Below are 20313 nucleotides of genomic sequence, written 5' to 3'. Positions count from 1 at the left end.
ATTATATGTTCACAAGTAACATATATCGGTCAATGACGACAGAATCCCAGCTCACCTTTTTCTTTCCTCCCTCAGAGATTTGAACAGTTGACTTGTAAGAGGCCTAGGCATTCAGAACTTGCTGAAGTTCTTTCCCGAATGTGGAAGTCATGTAAGTCCCAGAACTATAGAAATTACAACTGCAAATGAGTTCCAGTATAGCTCACTTCCTGTATCACACGAAATTACATGATGATTTGACTAACTAAATGAGATGATGTATGGGATCCTGTTAGAAACTCATCTGATGTTCTCAAAACGTGGTAAAGAACCAACCGTCAATATCAGATATTCAGAGCCCTACAAATGTTGGAAGTAGGAGGAGATAATCACTCATGCTTATGTGTGTTAGGCAGCATCCAAGGACCCTTATACAAGCTCCCAGAAGTTTGTAATTATGTGTTATTTTGGCTACTTTTTTATTGTGCATAATATAACGCACATCATTTCTACCCCTTTCCACCTCAAACTGTTCACATGTCCCTCTCAAATTCATTACCTGTAACTATTATTACTTTTCACATGCATACACACACAACCTACTGAGTCCATCTAATGTTGTTCATATGTATGTACTTAAGGCTAATCACATGACTTTGGATAACCAATCAAGAAGATAACCTATCTTACCCCTGAAGAAGCCTGGTTCTCCCTCTCTCAGCAGCTATAGACAGCCTGCAGCTCTTCATCTAGGGGTGGGGCCTCGTAAGATACCCACCCACATTAGCACACCAACTGGTACTGTCACTGTGCGGGTCTTGTTTAGTCAATCATGTCACTGAGATTTCCTGGATATGGCTTCCTGCTCATACAGAGAAGACACCGCCTTCTAGCAGAGTCTTCATCCTCTGGCTCTTACGACCTTTCCACATCCTCTTCCTCAATGGTCCCTGGACCTCAGGCATAGGGAGTGCATTGTAAATTTACCACCTGTGGTTAGGTGCCCTGCAGTTAGCTGTTCTCTGTATTTTGGCCATTTGTAGATTTCTGCAGTGATCCCCATCTGCTAAAGAAAGGAGCCTGGACACAGGTCCTGCCCTGGATGAAATGACAGACTCCGGAGATCCCCCCATGGAGGGCCTCACCCTTCATGGGGAATGGTGTGGGGAGTCGGAAGGGGGCTGGAAGGGGGCTGGATAAGGGAGGAGGGGTGGGAAAGGGAACTGGGATTTACATGTGAAGCATGCATGTTTCTAATTTAAATAAAAAATACATTGAGAAAAAAAGAAAGGAGAGTTACACTTATCTGTGTGCATGATGATGAAGAATGTATAATTCAGCTAGAAATTATACTGATCTAGAGAAGTGACAGTAGTAGGTTCTCCTGTAGGGTCCATGACATCATTAGCCACAGACAGTTGGCTAGGTTTACAGTAGCAGACATGATTTTCCTCCTTAAGTGGCTCCAAAGTCCAATTAGCTGTTGGCAAATTCCAAGATATAAGTGTCACTACTGCATATTTGGAGATGTCTTCATGGGTCATTGTTGTAGTCCATGGGTTTTACAGCTTGGTAGAATTATTGTTTTTCTCTTTAGATAGCTTGCATGGCACCTTCTCATATCACACCATGGAGGCTAGTCCTCAGGGAGGAGGCTTCCAGGTCGTCCAGCTCAATTCCCCCAAGTATAATAGATAGCTTGCACGGCACTTTCTCATATCACACTATGAAGGCTAGTCCTCAGGGAGGAGGCTTCCAGGTCGGTTCCAGCTCAATTCCCCCAAGTATAATAGAGATCATAAAATAGCTCACTGAAAACTACTAATGTTGCGGTGGATGGAAAATAGAGGACGCATGATGGGTACCAAAGTTACAGCAGAGAAGTCTAATGTTCTGTTGCATGGTGAAGGAACTGCACTATACAGCAATTTATTGTGCCTTTTACATTAATTAGAATAGAGTCAGTTGAGGATTTCCAACACACAGTAATGACAATATTTCAGGAGGCAGAAATAGTCACTACCTTGGTTTGATCATCACACATTATACACCTCTGCTGAGTTGTATTGCTATACTCCATTTAAAAATACAAATATTACTATCAGTCTAAAATTAAAATTTTTAATTAAAAAAGATTTATACTGTTAAATAGTTAAACAGATCAATTAAATCATGCTGCAGTCCCAATTCAACAACCCAGCCTTTCTCTTTTTGTTATGGATAATTGCTGCTATGCATTGACACCCATACCAAAGGTATGATATCAATAGAAAATTTTAAATACAATAAAATCACCAAATACATTACAGTTTCAGGAGGAGGATAAAAAGGAATTTAAAATTTAAAGGTACAAAATTATCTATGTAAAATAAACGCTTTATGTTAGAGTCATAAAAGTGGACGTCTCCTGGTGGCATCACATTCTCTGGCATCAGACACTGATAATGAAGTTTGCTTTATTGAGTTCTTTGCAGCATCCCTCACAAGAGGAATCACCCATCTTTGCTCCATCCTTCTAAAAGTATCACCCCTGTGTATCAGATCAAAGGAAAGAAATTGGTTCTGCAGCTCAAGAAATCTACTAATCAGAGACGGATGAGATGAGAGGCCATTGGAGAAGAAACTAAATTAAATGATCTCCACAGAGTCCTTGTGGGTTTCTAGAAAATCTTTCAATAAATGCAGCTGGAATTTCATCCCAGCTCAAAAGCTTTCAATGTATGTCCCAAGTTCTTTAGCCATATTCTCTTTCTCTTTTCTTTAACTACCGGCACCAAATATCAGAGTCTTAGAATACGAGAAACAGCCTCTGCTTTCTGTGTCTTTCTCACTCGCTCTCGTTCCCTCCGCAAGCCTGTTTCAGTGCCTCATTCTGCAGACACGTTTCCTTGCAGTTAGTTCCCTATTGAAATGAGTGTTTCCATGTGACAGTGTTTGACCATGAATGTCACCAGGCCACTAAGATTTAAGGCATGTTGCTGACTCATAATTGGCCCCCAGAATATCACTGCTCTTTCCCAATGTATTACAAACCCAGGGAGGGCTTCAGTCTGTGGATGAGCAGTGTCAGAGGTGGCTGATATTTTGCAGAGTTAAAGCAGACAGATCCTTAAGCCTGTCCCCGATGTCCCTGAAGTGTCCATCTGCCAAGGGCAGGTATACAACAATAACAATAACACTCTTTTCTTCCCAAAGCATGATGAACTCCATCTCACCTTATCAGCTGGTCTTTTCCTACAGACCATGCAGAAAATAGGTAAATAACAGGACTTGGAGTCCACTAATACCCTCCAGTTCAATTCCATTTCTATACTTTCTTAGCAATTAGTATCATGATTAACTGGAAAGGCTATTTAAATTCATTGAACATCCATGTTTTCTAGAATGCACTGTTTATGTACAGGAAAAACAACAACAAGGAGTGCAAGGCTATTTAATTACAAAAACCTAACTATCATCATCTCTACTTTGTGTGCCTGGTAGAACAAACTCTCCAAGGTGGTTGGAAAAATGATGCAGTTTGGTCTCCATGAGTCTTTTGGGAGAAGAGAAAGATGATGCCATTGGGGCAGGGCCTATGCTCACCTCCATAATGAATCATAATGAAAGCAGCTTTCTATGCTCAATAAGTGTAAGAAAGCCTGAGTTACTGTGCTAATCCTAGAATAGGAAGGAGGGGGTCCAGACACAAACAAAAGAAAGGAGGAAAGATCGGTGAGTGCATGTGCACGTGAGGTATGGAAGACAGGGGCACCCTTCTGTGGAAAGGTTAATAATGTAAGTCCTACACAGGAACACTCAGAAATGGTCAGCCAAAGTGAGGGGGCTTCAGAAATTTGGTCAAATCAAGTCAACTATATGTTCCTGGTGAAGGGATGTTCTTCCTTCAGGGAAAGCTTACCTTAGCTAGACATAGCCACCAGGAAGGAGCTACTGAAGGGGTGCTGTCCACTGAGAAGTTCCCAGTTGGATCTGATGTTCAATTTTCAGGGATTCCATTCTTTGTTTGCCCTTATTCACACAAAACTCTCTCTTGCAATGAAATGCTTGCCATTGGTGTTAGTGACGTGGTGGGATATTACAAGGAGGTACATAGTGACTCCACAGATTGGACCTGAAGTAACAAAAGATGACAGACAGCCCCTGTAGATTTAAAAGAGAAGAGAGAAAAAACAGAGTGAGAAAGAGACAGGAAAGGAAAGGCAGAATTAAATGAATATAAAAATAGGTAACACAAGCCAGGCGTTGGTAGCACACGCCTTTAATCCCAGCACTTGGGAGGCAGAGGCAGGCAGATCTCTGTGAGTTCAAGACCAGCCTGGTCTACAAGAGCTAGTTCCAGGACAGCCTCCAAAACAATACAGAGAAATCCTGTCTCGTAAAAAAAATAATAATAATAATACCAGAGCTAGACAGATTGAGCTGGAAGGCACAACTGTACCATAAACGATGCTCCCACCACCCAAATGCACAATCCAGGTCCATGGAGACACAGAGGAGAGTCTTGGAATGCCCACACAGATGAGCAAGGCTGAGGCATTTCTGGATATTAAAGAAGGGAGCTTTGCCAGGCAGTGGTGGTGCACGCCTTTGATCCCAGCACTCGGGAGGCAGAGGAAGGTGGATGTCTGTGAATTTGGGGCCATCCTGGTCTACAGAGGGAGTTTCAGCACAGCCAGGGCTGTTACTGAGGGAAACTTTGTCTCAGAAAAAAAAACGACAAAAAACAAATGGAGCTTTGAGGGTTTCTGGTTAAGATGCTTCACAAGATGGCAGTGAGAATTAAGTGTCTTCAAGTGACTAAAGCTCCCAACTTGAAGCCCCTTCCAATTCCAGAGCTCTTCCCATATCTCTTCCCATATCCATATCCATATCCATATCTTATTTCATTCACTCTATGTGATATTTGCTCCCTTTTTCTGGACTGAAAAATCTGGGGAGTAAAATTATTCAAACAAGAAATTAGTGATTTCTTAATCAGCTACTTGGTTTCTTCCTAGAGATATTTTGAGGAGAAAATTATTCCTAAAGATATCAAATTAATTAAGTATCCAAGAAATAATACTATGTAATTTATACAATTTCATACTATGACATTATATATTTCAAGAAGAATTATTAACTGATTGAGAATAATTAACAATTGTAAAGTTGTTCACAGATTACAATCAGCTCATTCTTTTAGCCTATTTACAACTATTTGATTATCAGTCCAGTGAAGTCCAAATATCATCTGTGTGGCTCAGTCCTAGGGCTTTACCTGAGGCTTTTATGACATTAAGGAAGCATCTTTTCTCTAGGTACAACTACTCTTAGATTTTTATCCCCTAGCCTCCGGAGCTTAATGGAAACTACAGTGAAAAGTATACACAGAGAGAGACAGAAACAGAGATAAAGAGAGAGAAATACACACAGAAGAGGACAGAGAGAGCCAGAACTGTGTGCTTTGGGTGCCTACACTGGTTTGAGCTTCACCTGTAAAAGTATCTCCTTTTGCATGCTCCAAACCTCTGATGCCCTTACGTGTGTGAATGCTGAACCCCTCACACGAGGGATCTATCTGTAGGTGTGAAATCACAGAGCAGCAATTTACCTGGGGGGACACATAGAATTTCCTTTCAAGGGGCATTGCTTCTAGGACTTTTGTTCCATCTTCTAGAGGTGAAAGTTCCATCATGAGTGAAATCCATCACGGTTCCACAGATATCCACTACAATCAATGCAGGTTTCAGCTCTCCCATGTAGAACTGTGAGAAAAGAGATTTCTGTTTGCTCTGTTAGAGGGCTTCAGAAGAGCAATACAAAAGCAAGCAGCTAAGCTTTTCAGAGCTGTGCAGAAATCAGAGAAATCCTTTATATGATAGAGGGGGTTCCACCAGGCTCAAAAATGCCATGCCCTCATGCTGAGCTGCTAAAAAGAAATTGCGAAGCTAATGTGGTCTTTTCTGCTTTGCAGGATGCTGTCAGTATATCTGACCCAATCTTTTTCCTTCTTCTAAAAGAAGATGAAGAAACAGGCTCCCTGTGCAAATACCAATTCCCTTTTTACCACAGTCTATGAATCTCAGCATGCTCTGGGTGGCCCTAGCTTTTCCATCTAACAGAAGAGAATTTTGATGAGCAGGCTACAAGGTACTACTTACCGTAGTAACTCACTCCCTCATCTGCTTGAACATCCAAACAAATTAGTCTCATCTCAATGCACATGACTCTATGATGGTTGGATGATTTTGTCATGAAGCAGCTGCATAAACATGGAAACATCTACAAACAGATTTTTAAAGATTTTTTTCTTCATTTGAGTTCATCAGGATACTAATTTGGGCCATACACTCAAACGTCAGGCAGAGTCAGTGATGTGTATAAAAACTGAAAAAAATTAAAAGAGTTGTTCTATAAATAATCAGGAAATAGGTGAGAGAAGCATATTACATTTTATATATATGTACACATTATATATGTGTATTTATAGATATATACACACACTTTCCTCTCTGATCTCCCACTGGCACATGTGAATAAACATATACCACAATGCATGTAAGTTTATCTGCATGAGTCTGTGTATACTATGTGTATAAAGTGAGGGAGGTCATGTAGAACGGCATAGCTCAGGGCATTTGGAATGTGTGTGGGCAATGAGGGTAATGGGCATGGGGAGCCATCAGAGAAAGCAAACCTGTGTGGGTCTAAATGTAAACTACAGAACAGGGGAAGCATGTAAAGGTGTAGATGTGAGTGCATGCCTGTTCACACAGGGGTGTGTGTGTGTGTGTGTGAGTGTGAGTGTGTGTGTGTGTGTGGGCTACATGTATACATGAGGCACGGGTATGATGTGAAAACATGTGGGTATGATATATAGGATCAGAGTCATGTGCCTATTTGCTCAGTGTGACCCATGCAAGCCTCCATACAAGCCATACCTTCCTTTGGCCTTGAGTGCCCAATTCCAGACCCTGATAAAGGATGGCAGGAACAACTTCTCCCAGGGCTCTTGCAGGTCAAAAGATGTGTCCCTGCCTGCCTCAGCATTCAAGCCTCTGGAGCTGCTCCAGGGTGTGAGCCCCAAATGGAACTCCACACCTGGGTCTCTTTTCCTGGCACTTGAAGGACTGATTGGCTATGATTTATATGGCCACAGAACTTCATCCCTCTCCCCTCCCCCCACCCCAGCTTGGACTGACCAAGGAAAATAAATCTGGGTCAGAGTTTCTGCTGATAAATCATCATCATCACCATTGTCACCACCCTTGTTTTCATTCTTATAGATGACACTCAGATCTTCTCATGCAGCATCTTATTGTAGTGCTGCACCACAAAGAGCAAACAACACATTGTCCACTTGCCAAGGTTAGTGCTACAGCATAAAACACAGTTATTTCATGAATTAAAGAAAAAACTGTTCAAAAATCTCAGACTGAAGACAATCCAAGACTTTCAAATCAGCATGCAAACTCTATCTCTTGACCAAAGTCAGACCATTCAACAATCTCCTATATTTCTGTTGTTGTAAGGAAATCCTTTTCTCTTTGTGGAAATTCTTTTATTTCAGCTCAACAGCTTCAATTTCTGAACCCTTTCTACCACTTTCCCAAAACACAAAATTGTATGTCTATGTCCCTCTAGATTGCTTCAAAGCAGTCTCTCTGTGTGTCAGAAAAGTCTCCATTGCGATGTGACTCCTGATATAATAACCACCCTGTGTTCTGTTTTTTTCTGGATGGCACCCCACAGAGAGCAATTTGTTCCACCATTTGTCTCAGGGACACAGCTGACATTTTCACAGGCTTCCCCATTTCCATTTCACAAATCTCCATTCCCAGGAATGCAAAATGGGGATTTCTCAAGGACAGCAAAAGCCAGCAGCAATGGGATAATTTACATGCGAAGACACTGCTAGAGTGCCAAGCCCTTAATAGGAGTGGAACCAATAGCATCTCACGGTTTCACATGGTATTTGTTTCAAGGAAAAAAGAAAGGAAAATGTCTGCCAGGGAGCAGGCTGCCTCAGTCTGGGCAGGGGATTGTCTCAGGCTCTCATGGGGTGAGCAGTAGAGAGGTGGTTCAAATGAAGAGTTCACTTCCGCTTTTGGGGTCCAGTGGAGCATACACATTGCATCCTTCTGATGTGAGAACTACTGGTGTCGACTACCCACAAAGCCTGTATTTATGCCCCTCCCACTCTCTCCTGGACAAGAGAAAGAGCAGCTTTGATGCTTTGAGTCAAGACATACCATCTGTAGCACTCTGTGATGCTGGCAAACAAAAGATTGGCACCAGATGCATCGGAACCCAGGGGATCATGCTGTCCATCCATCCACTCATCAACACAGCAATAGTGGACCAGGAGGCTGGTCCTTAGAGTAGGGGATCCAGACACAAGTACACTCTACATGCTCAAGACATTCATACTCCTTAGGCAAATCCACAGGAAATGGCCAGAGAAGTAAGTGTCTTAACTGCAGCAAAGAGGACCGAGCAACCAAGCATTGGCCAGAGCCTAGATGGAAGCACCTGGCAATGCTAGGGAACCGGGCTCTTTTTTGAGGTCATGACACTTGAGCTGTGTCATGATAGATAGGAAGGAGCTGTCCACACATTTGGAGACATGCCTGCATGTGCAGAATGAGTGGCCTAGTATTTCTACCTACATGGCCACCAAAGAGGGCAGGGGCTAGAGCGCTGGGAATGTCAAGGCAAACATTTCCCACACTGAGGGGAGCCCTGGCAGAAGGCTGGCTTTCCAAGAGTCCTCCGTGGACCTCCTGGCATATCCATTCTAACTCCTCACACCAGGCATGCATTTCACTTTCTCATGCGAGAACGCCAAAAGAGATTACAGTCTGGTTTGTTGTTAGTTTTGTAGAAAGTCCCCACCCCCACCCCTCTGAGCCTACTGGTGCCATTCTTAAGGAAGTACAGCTGCATGCTTCAGGTTGGATTTGCTGGGAAACAGAGTCACTGAAAATCTCTGTGAAATTTAGTATCCTATTTCTCTCCAAGGGATTAAGCTTCATCCTGTTTGCAGGGGCACTCGCCACTCCAACTCCATATTCTGTGTATGTCTTAAAATAGTGTTCCAATCCCAACTACAGTTTTAAAGGGACACATACCTACTTCAGACTGACTGTTGAAAACAGACAGGAACCACGGAGCTGGAACACAAGGCACAGAAACTCAGAGATACAGGGGGGAGCCCTTGCCTCTGCTTTATCAGGACATTTATTCATATATGTAATGTCTCATAGGTGCCTCTTGCTTCTGAAAGACACCATCAGTGTCATCCCTGCCCTGCTGGTGATCCACATTAAACTCTTCTCACCTCTTAAAGGACATCTCAAGTCCTCATTAACCCGAGAAACAAATAAGAACCACCCTTCCCAGAACTTTACAGTACCAGAAGTATTCAACCCTCAATTTAGGCCTAAATTATACTCTGTTCATTTTTGTTTATGAAACATTACCTTGATTTCACAAACAGCTTTCAAGCCTCCTGGTTCAGCGAAGGGAAGGGACATACTTTATAAACCACCTGTGTCTCCTACATTACTATGAGTTATTCTTTCTCACACCCTGATTTGAGACTCCCTATTGTGTCTCCCCAGGAGGACGTTCCATGGATACTAAGCCCCAATACAACAAGACGTAATCATCTTTCTGCAAAAATACAACCTTCATTTCTGATTGCCTGTTTCCCTTAAATTCTGGGTTTTTCTTTCTGTTCAGCTGTCCCTCCAGCCATAGCCAATGTTGCCATCTTCTCCCTCTCTTCCCATCTCTCACAGTCATCCCCTCTTTCCTATGATTAACGGCATCTTGTTCATACCCTGAGGATCTTCCATCAAGACAATAGTGACTATAATTAATAATAATGGATTTCGTATTTCACAATTACTAACAGGATAGGTTTCAAATGTTTCCTGATTTAAATGCAAAGTGCTTTAATATGAGGCAATGGATTTCTTAATTACCTTGATTTAGTTATTCCATAATGAAAACATACATTAGGATATAACGTTGCGTGCCATATATGTGCAATTATCATTTGTCAATTAAAAATGTAATTTGGTTTCAATAAAATGGCTCAGAAAGTAGAAGTGCTTGTGCTTAGGCCTGATGACCTGAGTTCGGTTCCTAGGTCAGATTCTACAAAGTGGCAGGAGAGAAATGACTCCTGCTGAGACCGGTCCTCTGCCCTCCAGACATGTGTCATGGCATATGCATGTCTGCATCCATGTGCCTAGGAATACCATAACTTGTATGTGTGTATGTGTGTGTGTGTGTGAAAAACATGATCTCTGGTTAGCCCTTACCTTCTGCATCAGGTCACCTGTATCATACTAAATTTCCTGTATCGTTGTATGGTTGGTGTATGTCATGCGGCTTCTCACTTTGTACTTTATAGATGCATAAATATCTTCACTGAGTGTAAACCCTCTAAATCCAAGTGCCTGTGCCTCCAGTCAAATGCCCTACTGCTTCCCAGTACATGTCTGTTATTCCAGCCTCCATGGTGCCTCTCAAGCCACACATCTATACTCAAGTCATTACTTACTAATTTTTTTTCCACTTAACATAATCGAGCTTTGTCTTCACGGTATACCTAATATGCTGTATAACCTATCAGCTGTCCCTAATGGAAGCCACAAGAATTAAGCCTTTAATTCAAGTGATTTTTGTAATGCACTTAATACGTCAAAAACACTGGACAAAGGGTAGAAGGATGAATGCAGAATCTCAATGTCCATCTAGTAAGAGGTTTGAAACAGAAACAAGAAAATTACATTGGGAGAATTGTCCTCCATGGAAATGCAAAGGAAATCACGGTTCATCATATTGAATGGGACCCTGAACAATGGAATCTACAAATAATTCAGAGCTGTTCAACTTTGGAATTGCATGAGTTACAAAAAATGCACAGGAGTTCCAAAAATATTAGTGGATAGCTCCTCAAAATTTATAAGTCTACATTTGGTTTTTCATCAGTATAATTACAACAGATCAGAAACAATGTGCTTGAAATTTCAGGGATAAATTGGTAGTAAACCTTGGGCTGCTGCACACAGTCAAATTGGCAAGACAGTGCAGGAACAAAGCCAAAATGAGAATCAGTCAGAATCAAAATTGCCTTCTGTCATTAAAGAAAGTAGGCAGCTGAGCAAACCTCTTCTGTTGTGCATCATACAAAGATATACTGCAAACAATTTTTTAAATTGTGCATATACCACACTACCACTATAAGACCCAGGAGACTTGCAGAGGATAGAGTAGAAAGAATGCAGGAGCTGGAAAATAAGAAGAGCTGCAAAATGCCGAACTCAAAGTATCATACAATCATTGCAATCCTGAACTCCCAGCAGCCATGGTTACTTGCACTGGGCCTGCACGAGCCTTGCCTTGTCAACGATTAGTTGCCATGCGTGGGACAAGGGCTCACAAAACCCCACCCCTTACTACTGAACTATTGGCTACCGATAGATTCTGGGAAAAGGAGAGTCATTGTCTTTAGTTGCATAGCCACTGCTGAGCCCACCAGGCCCCCGTGGATAATTCAAAATTCACAGCCACACAGACAGCCCTGGTTAAACTCAGTGGCTCACCAAATAAAACAAATAGACTGTAGTATGAGGAAGAAGGGGCATAGACAGGGTTGGTCATTACTGTCATGATAAAGCATGAGAGGCAAGGTTGACCTAGGCAGGGGACAAACATGCCAGACAGACAGAGCTTAAGTGAGAACTTTTATTAGAAAGGGAAAGTGGGGGAAGGAAAGAGAAAAGAGGTAAAGAGACAGACAGAGACATAGAGAGAGGACAGAAGAGGGAGATGGGAAAAGTCCTGTCTGCCCCCGGGGAACAGTGGGAAAGAGAATGTAAGTGGATGGGGGTCTTTTTTTCTAAGGGGTCCTCTGCATCTTTGTGTAAACTATTACTCAAGGAACCCTGGGCTGACCAGAGTACTGCCTGAGTGTATTCTGTCAGATGACAGGGGCAGGCCAACATAATGCCTGAATCCTTACATTCCCACCTTTATTATTAAAAAGGTTAGCAGTTAGGTATGCCAGGTTGGGGAAAAAGGATGTCAAGTTCTCAAGACTACTTCCTGCTGACCTAGGGGGCATCGACCATCTTTGGGAGACCTGAGAAAGTTAGGGTGCTGCTACATCCTGGGGAAGCTGGTTGTTTCAAATGCTGTCTAGGCTGTATGGAACTCTCTGGCACCTCTTAGACCTAGCAAGATATTGGCAGAGCAGAGGACAAGGTTAAATTTAGGAAAAAAATTCTTAAGTCCTGGTACTTGATGGGAGAAGGAATGTAAGATGGGGGAGGTATTTCCGAGTGGTTCCAAAGATGAGGGGAGGGAGTCCCAGAACCAGGGAAAGGTTGAATGATATTTATCTGTAGTGAATCTGACCTGCTTGGGTGACTCCAATTCTTGGCTCCATGGAATTTATAAGAATCCTTTGAGTTTGTGAAAACATAGTTTTATTCACATTAGCATTTCTATTGTTTATGATCTGTACTGAAATTTGCATTGTAGAAATGGCAGTATATTCATGTCAGAAATGATTTGGCTGAAAGCATTAACACTCTTAAAACTGACAGATATCATTAGCACAATGAAAAGCACCTTAATTTTGAGCTTGCAGCTATTGTAAGGTGGTATAGAGTTGGATTAGAAGCTTATTAAAACTTTATTGATTAATGTTAAGAGAGAAAGAAATCTAATAACTTGCATTTGTACACCTTAAATTACTTTGTTATACCTTAAAACATTTTATGCTTAAGCTTTTATGTTCTTACATAATCTTTATAATCTTTATACTTTAAAACACCTTTTTAAACAAAGGAATGGTAAGAAGTTATGCTGAAGCCTACCAGCCATCAAACTGCATCAAAGTTCTTGAGAAGGGTAAAATTTTAGCTGAATTAATCATTAGAGAATGGCAGAGACTTACTAGCTAGTTTAGTGGGCAGCCACTCTATCATAACAATTACATAAAACCTTCAATGTACTCTTTTTAAAATAAGTAAGGCTAAAACAAACAAACAAAAATCTATTCAATATCATATCCAGAAAGATCAGTAATAATTTAAACACAAGGAAAGTAAAGTAAATAGATCTGTAATTAATTTTCTTTAATGAACTAAGAAATAAAACAATCCCATAATTAATAAGAATAGTCATGAGAAGTGACTCAGTGGGTAAAGGCTCTTACTGCCAAGCCTGGTGACCTGAGTTTGTTCCCTCGGAAGGAGAAAGCCAACTCCTGCAAGTTGACCTAACTGACACAGACACAGGCATGCAGACACACAGATACACTCACTCAAACACACACAAAAGTAACATATTAATTTGGGGGGATTGAGTTTTTTGTGACAGAGTTTCCTTGTATAGCCTTGGCCATTCTGGAACTAACTCTATAGACCAGATTGGCCTCAAACTCATAGAGATCTGCTTGCCTCTGCATCTGGAGTATTGGGATTAAAAGTGTGTGCCACCACTGCCTAGCACATATTGATTTTTAACTGAGAGTTTATTCTTTGAAAATACATTTGCTCCCTCTCAAAGAGTAAATCTTTAACATATATACTTAGTTGAGAAAGGGAGACAGAGAGAGAGGCTTCAAATAAAAGAACTAAAATTGGAAAACCAAAGGACATCTGAAGACTTTTGAAAATGAGAAAGTGCTAAAATGCAAAAATCTAATAATAAATTCTAATTTTAATTAAATCAAGCTAAACAGAAATAGAAAATAAAGAAGACATAATAAATTCCAAAGAATAGGCATCACACAATCATATATTATTTTCTGATTTTAGTCAATATATAGAAGTAAGTAGCAGAGAGCTTTAAAAATCCTCCTTGTTTTAAAATAGTTACTTAATAACCCTGGCAAAATAACTCAGTTATAAAGGAAACTAAAATAGAATGCAAACATAAATGATAAATTACAAATATATGACACACATCTGGAGAAAAATGACAGAGAAACAGACATTGTAAATTCACCATTACATCCAGAAAGAAAACTGAAAATATTTAGTTACTGTCTTTCTGAAGATAAACTCAAAGATATCAGTCTTCCATAAGTTGATCCATAAATTAAAACAATTCTAATCATGACTCTCAAAAAATTTAGTACAACATAAGAAATTATTCTATTATTTTATCTTTGTGCAAGCATTTTCCCTCTGTTACAATGGAGAAGGGCCTTGTTTGCCAACTATCAGAGAATGCTAAAACATTTCAACAACCTCAAAGATATGGAGTGTTTGACAATCTAAGCCATTGTGAAAATAACTCCCAAAAATCCTTCATCCTAAAATAAAATAAATGGTAGTCTTATTTCTGACCCAAACTCTCTAAATTTGAAGGGTTTTAATAGATAGCACCTGCACAGCGTGAAGGAGGGGGACATATCAAACACATAGAACTGCTGTTTCTCTCGAGGTGTCTCAGATGGGAGATGGGAATCATTTCGAATAATGCACCATTCCTCTTTGCTAAACTCTCATGTTTGGAGCAAAAACGTCGAAGGTTAAGGGTTGAAATAAGGGTCAATGATCCATGGAACACTCTCAAAAAGAAAAAAAAGATTAGCAATGGCTCTGACCTCCAACCATTTGCCAAAACTTGATTGGCTGAATTCTGGACATGTAAAAGAAAGCAGAGTTGTTCATTCGTTTATTAGTCTCATTGTGAAATGAGAGATTCATGGTTTGTGCAGTGGCACACTGGCAAGTTATTTGTACCCCTCCCATGATTGGTCTCCCTCTTGCCAATACTCCCATCTCAAAGCTGTTGGTCTCAATTTGTGTGCAATCAGGCTAGGTGCTCGCTGAACTCTAGCTGAATCGGCCATAGGAATTGTACGTACTATGTTAAAACATTGCTACAACTTGTAGACCAACTGAAGGTTAATTCCATTCACCTGCTGAAATGACAAGTCTGAAGCACTTCATCAATCAGGCTGTTTAGTCTCAGCTCCAGGGACGGCAAGGCAGGTGAAGTTTCCCCTCTATTCCTGCCTTCAAAAAAGAGAGAATTCATTCAGTAGAATAGTCACAGACCATTCAAGCAAGAGTTTATTTATCAAAACAAAGAAATACTGGCATAGGATGGATGGCCCAAGGAGATGGTAGCATCTCCTTTGGTACTACATTATGGGTTTTTCCCAAGTTTTCAAGATTATGTAGGCACAGATGGCAGATTCATGGGGCAAGGTGAGCCTTTCTACACTTGTCTCATGGTGGACTGGATCTGCTTTAGGGTAACTCCTTCCAAAGTCCTCATAAAAAGCCCATGGCGGGGTTGGGAGAAGCTCGAAACGATGCAAATGGTGTTAGAAGGGGAGTGGACCTTTTAAGGATGTAGACCCTTCTGTACTGGTGAGCAGGTGTGCCAGCTGGGAGAGTATCCTGGCACCACAGTTTCTGATGACAAGAATCTAACTGCAGCCTCAAGGATGTTAGCTACAAGGGGCATAATCACCTTTGCCTGGTACAGCTCCCAAAACACAGCTACTGTGGGTTTTCATGACTTTGAATCTAAGTCCTTGGCTTCCTGGTTTCCTTATGAACATTTGCATCTAGTCTCAGAACTTCCTGAGTTGTGAACTGACACACAAAACTAGTAGTTATTGCTGTTATCGAACCACAGTCATGAGGAAGCTCGGCTGTGAGATCCCCTGGAACCAGACATTCATGAACTTCAGTGTGGGTGCTGGGAATTGAACCTGGGTCCTGTGGAAGAGCAGAGGGCTTCGGAGCCATCTCTCTAGCCCCTAGATCTGGTTCTTATTGGCCTGTTCAACAGCAGCCCTGATGTTAAAACTAGTTACACAGCTCAAACAAGATAATAATCAAAATCCTCTGTCAATTGCTCAATGTTCCCCACATCACCATTTTTCAAAGGCACATGTTTTGCAAACAAGGATCCAATGGAATCTGTTTTGCAAATGTGAATCTTAACAACAAAGTATGCTCTCTACTCCAGACAAAGAATGAGTTTGGTAGCTGTGGTGGTTTGAAGGGAAATTGGCCCCCACAGGATCACTGAGAGTGGCACTATTAGCAGGCGTGGCCTTGTTGGAGGTTACGTGTCATAGGGGGTGGGTTTTGAGGTTTCAAATGCTCAAGTCAGGCCCAGTGGCTCTCTTTCTTCCTGCTACCTGAGGATCCAAAAGCAGAACTTTCAACTACTCTCCAGTACCATGTTTGCCTGCATGCTGCCATGCTTCAAGCCGGGGTGACAATGGACTAAACCTCTGAAGCTGTAAACCAGGCCAATTTAGTGTTTTCCTTTGTAAGAGTTCCCGTAGTCATGGTGTCTCTTCACAGCAATAAAGCCCAAACTAAGACAGCAGCCACTGACAAAGAGCAGGTAAGTGAGAAAGACAAATTCAGAATCCATGAAAGCTGGCATAGCTGTCAAGCAGAACTCTGCAGTGACAGCAGCAGTCAGGAGAACTCACATCCTACCTTCCTGGGGTCAGAGGTGCATCTGGCAGGGAGCTGCCTCCCTTCTGAGAGCACCAAGTTCCATGACCTAGCCACAAGTTTTGACTCTTCTAGTTCCTATTGATCCTCCCCTGGTTCAAATTCATTTCTTCTGCGAATCCCCATTTCCCCTTTCTGCTTTTGTGAATGATTTGCTTAGTAAATTATTCAGTAAAGCAAGCACAAATTATTCTGTTTCATCAATTTTACAACTGTCCAAGTGGATGGTTGAAAGAATTTCTCTTGGCACCTGCTCGCACTCACCTGGAGCCCCTGAGCAACAAGCCCTGCTTCGCTATGGATTGGACATGGAAGCAACCCCAGGGATCTGCTCAGCCGTGGCTAGCTGCCAGTGTTATTCCAGGATGCAGTAAAAAGGCCTTGTCAGTTACTCAGTGTCTTCTCTGGATGGTAAACACATACTAGCCGTCTGACCCACAAATAAATAAGGCTATGCCTCTGGTCCATTCTATGAAGTGTAAGGCTGAAAACACTGTCTTGCTCATGGGAACACTGAAGGAGTGAATGAGGAAATCGTGACAATGAACTTTGGTGTTTAATGAGTGGGAATGGCATATAAGTACATAAAAGCAAACACATTGCTCTATAATCATACATCAACAAAGAAAAATAAATAATTTTAGGTGAAAATGAACGTGTTAACTTTTTGTTGCAAGACAGTATTCCAAGTATGGTTGTCCTTGACCTGGGGTATTTCTTCTAGACAGCAAAGTACACTTGCTCCTGCTGCTGTCACCTTATTGATGGCGTTAAAACCTACCTTGTTGGAACCGAAAGCCCTGAACAGTTCTTTCTCCCCGATTATATCTCAGTTATTTCCTGCTTAATCTTCTTACTTCCTACCAGGAATGTCTCTACAGCTCTGTCACTAGACTTGACCGTGTCTAGTGGGAAGAGTGGTCCTGATCCAGAAAGGGTGGTTGTTGTGTAGGTGGAAGAGACAAAAATTGAAAACCTTTATGATCAACACTGGAAAGAGTAGAGAGAGGTTCGACCAGTAGCCGGAAAGAAGGAGGGGAGGATGTGGGAAGACAGACAGTAAAAACAGTCTCAGAACAAAGGCTCCCTGCCGATGCAGCCACTGCCGGACATCAATCCTCCATAACTACCGTTAGTAGGTTAACTACCGTTAGTAGGTTATTCCATTTGCCTCTTGCATCTGCTTCGAGGAGCTGATGGCTTTACTCTCACTTTGCAAGTTAAGAAAGTAAAGCATATGAAGGTTTTGGATTCTTGCCCAAAGCCAGGACAACACTAGATTTTGCATCTCAGTATTTCTGGGTCTAGAGTCTTAGCTTTACACCTCAGTATTCCAAAGATAAGGCCAACAGGTGTGGTCATGGAAATGTGTCTGAAGTCAGGCTGAGTAACTCTGCACCAGAGGTCAGCACATTGTTTTTGGTAGAATCACCAGGTAGTAACTGTCTTTTGAGGCCATGAGATCTCAGTCACAATTACTCACCCCGGCTCTCATAGCACAAAGGCAGCCGTTGGAATGGATGGGGCTGTATTCTAATAAAAACCTTGTTTATAAAAACAGGTGATGAGTCACGCTGAGCAACAGGAGGTGGGTTCGCCAAGCACTGTTCTAGTGACTGATTTCCCAATCAGCCTTGCTTTCTTCAGACCACACAGACATCTCTACTTCCAACCCAACTCTCAAACAAAAAGGGGTTGGGGAGAGGGGGATCCAGGTGGTGTGTGTTTCCTTGGTATTTAACTAAGTCAGGCAGAGGGAAATGTATGCTAACATTTAGTTTCTTCCCTCCTTCCTTCTTGCTCCCCAAGTGAACAAAAGCAAGATGATAAATGTATGATAGCATAAAAAGTTTAGAACCTGGAAGATAAGTTCTCGATTTAAAATAAAATGTACTACGAAGTGAGGGAGGAAGGTGAGCTGCTCCGAGAGCCACTACAGTGGCCTGGTCAGTAGCTAGCTCTGTGATACCATGGGTGACTTTAGACTTAGGCCTCCTTGCTCCTGCTACAAGTCGTGAAAGGAAAGGCTAGACTAGCTAACAGACTTCTCTCTGGAGGCCCAGCCCCAGCCATATCCCCTTCACTTATGGCCTGTCTGTCCCGAGTAAGCATTCACACAGCTGCACTAATGACTTTGGACATGCCATTAGTGTAAGGATTCAGGCATTATGCTGGCCTGCCCCTGTCACCTCGAAGAATGTACTCAGGCAGTACCCTGGTCAACTCAGGTGCAAAGGACCCTTTAAAAAGAAAGATCCCAGCCCTCTCTCCCCCCTCCCCCTCCTGCCGTTCCACTTCTCCTCTGTCCTCTTTCTGCCTCTATGTCTCTGTATATCTGTTTCTTTACCTCTTTTCTGCCCCACCCCCACCCCCACCCCGGCTTCTCCCCGGCCCGCCCTTCCCTTTCTGATAAAACTTCTCACTTAAGCTCTGTCTGCCTGGCATGTTTGTTCCCCGCCTTGGTCACCCTCGCCTGCAGTGGAATCCGCCAAGATTCCTGACGTTTTCTTCCTAACAATCAGCTTCTTCAAAATGTAGACTAGAGCGCAACGTGTGGGCAGAGACTTCCATTTGCCCGCTCCATCTCTGGGTGTGCCTGCTGTGCCCCCGGGTGCCCTGGGTGTTCCCACAAGGCCTTCTAGTCTCATTGCCTTCACCAGCCTCAGGGCTCTGAGAACCTCACCTCACCTGTCCCAGATCTTGTTCCTTAGTCACGCGCATGGCGCTGATGATTACTTGGATCTGGCCGAACCTTCAGCAACCCCTCAGCCTTACTTTCCTTTAACCAGTGAGATGCTGAGGTCCGGGAAGGAGAGATTTACAAGGGCCACAGTGCTGGATAGTTTTATGTCAACTTGACACAACTAAAGTCATCTGAGAAGAGAGCCCCAATCAAGAAAATGAAGGTAGTGAGGAGTAGGCTGATGTGGGTGGCCTGCTTGCCACCTGGAGCCATGGTGACACCCGGGCCAGGGCTACTGCCAAGGGCCGTGTCTGGGTCTGTGTCCACATAGCAGCCAGGGTCCTGGTTGATGTCCGTGACTCTGGCTATCACTAAGGGTAGTGTGGATGGCCCAGGTCAGGTCAGCCACATGAGTCCATGTTAGTGTTCAAGGGCCATGCTACAGTCGGGGTCACACAGACCTGAGTCGTCTGAGCTGCTGTCCGATGCCATAATGACATCTGGGCTAGAGCGTCAGCTGAGGGCCATGTCTGCGTCTGAGGCCCTGCTGTAGCCAGGGTCTGTGTTGACATCCGAGGCTCCTGTTACCACGAAAAGCTATGCAGATGCCTGAGGTCTGGGGCCATGTTAGTGTCTAAGGGCCACCCTGCCCCTAGGGCCATGAAGATCTGAGGGGCCTGCACTGACAGCAGCTGGGGCAATGGTGACATCCAAACGTGGCTGCTGCAGAGGACCCTGTCTGAGTCTGTGATCCTACCACAGCTGGGGTCTGTGTTGAAGTCCAAGGCCCGTGTTTCCACCAAAGATCATATGGAAGCCCAGAGTCGGGGCCACTACCTGTAGCCTTGATGGTGTCTGGGGGCTATGGAGCTCCCAGAGCCATTCTGGACTGAGTGGCCAGAGCTTCTATCTGGAGCTAGGATATCATTCAGGTTGGAGCTGCTGGGTCATGCCTGGGTCCATGGTCCAGCTACACCTGGGGCCTGTGTCACCTCAGGGAGCCCTAGGAACCATGTGTGATGAAATCAGCCACATCCCTCATCACAGCCAAGGGAGAACTGATCCTGTGATGTGGGTGTAGAGGAGCTGGCTCCACCCCCTCCCCTGAGGCAGGCTGCTGCACTGGCCTGAGATAATCTACCCAGGCTA

At 42.9% G+C, this 20313-nt stretch overlaps 1 long non-coding RNA gene across 1 annotated transcript; it reads right to left on the bottom strand.

Annotated features, from left to right (window-relative positions):
- Positions 1-1286: 1286 nt before the first annotated feature.
- On the bottom strand, positions 1287-18509 carry LOC110343635. The gene is made up of 6 exons (XR_002385932.2): positions 17965-18509; positions 14915-15011; positions 6123-6348; positions 5573-5726; positions 3881-4122; positions 1287-2509 (listed from the first exon to the last, which is right to left on the bottom strand). It is a non-coding gene; the product is annotated as an uncharacterized LOC110343635 (long non-coding RNA).
- Between the last annotated feature and the right edge of the window lie 1804 nt (positions 18510-20313).

The sequence above is a fragment of the Mesocricetus auratus genome, unplaced genomic scaffold (assembly GCF_017639785.1).
Source record: "Mesocricetus auratus isolate SY011 unplaced genomic scaffold, BCM_Maur_2.0 Super-Scaffold_4256, whole genome shotgun sequence".
Classification (NCBI taxonomy): Eukaryota; Metazoa; Chordata; class Mammalia; order Rodentia; family Cricetidae; genus Mesocricetus; species Mesocricetus auratus.
The sequence above is the reverse complement of the archived record's forward strand: the minus strand, read 5'-3'. Positions and strand labels throughout refer to the sequence as shown.